This window comes from Penaeus monodon, chromosome 15 (genome assembly GCF_015228065.2).
Source record: "Penaeus monodon isolate SGIC_2016 chromosome 15, NSTDA_Pmon_1, whole genome shotgun sequence".
NCBI lineage: Eukaryota > Metazoa > Arthropoda > Malacostraca > Decapoda > Penaeidae > Penaeus > Penaeus monodon.
This window is the reverse complement of record NC_051400.1, coordinates 14,164,785-14,165,550: the sequence shown is the minus strand read 5'-3', so window position 1 is coordinate 14,165,550 and position 766 is coordinate 14,164,785.

The window sequence follows — 766 nt, the reverse complement described above, 5'->3', positions numbered from 1 at the left end:
TAAAAGACTGAAAACTTCTTATGTCGATCTTTTGTCTGCGCGAAGGGAAGGGACAGTCTGGCGTCGGCGAGGATACCTGTGGGTACGAAGTTGCGAAGGTGGATCAGCGGTGTGGATGGCGTCGGCGAGGATACCTGTGGGTACGAAGTTGCGAAGGTGGATCAGCGGTGTGGATGGCGTCGGCGAGGATACCTGTGGGTACGAAGTTGCGAAGGTGGATCAGCGGTGTGGATGGCGTCGGCGAGGATACCTGTGGGTACGAAGTTGCGAAGGTGGATCAGCGGTGTGGATGGCGTCGGCGAGGATACCTGTGGGTACGAAGTTGCGAAGGTGGATCAGCGGTGTGGATGGCGTCGGCGTGGATACCTGTGGGTACGAAGTTGCGAAGGTGGATCAGCGGTGTGGATGGCGTCGGCGTGGATACCTGTGGGTACGAAGTTGCGAAGGTGGATCAGCTGTGTGGATGGCGTTGCGAAGGTGGATCAGCTGTGTGGATGGTACAAGATGAGTGTGCCATGTGGATGGAACTGTGTGGATGAAGTTTGTGTATGATGTCATATGCTATGTTATGAGTTTATTGTGGATTAATGTGGATGGTGTCTTGTGTGGAGAGAGGAATATGTGGAGGCAGCAGCGTGCGATGTTGTAAGCTAAGTGGATGAAGTAGTGGAATTGTGTGCTATAAGGATGGAACACTATGTGGATGGAAATGAGAATGTGGAATTATTATATGCTATGTGGATAGAGTAGTGCGTGTGGATGGAGT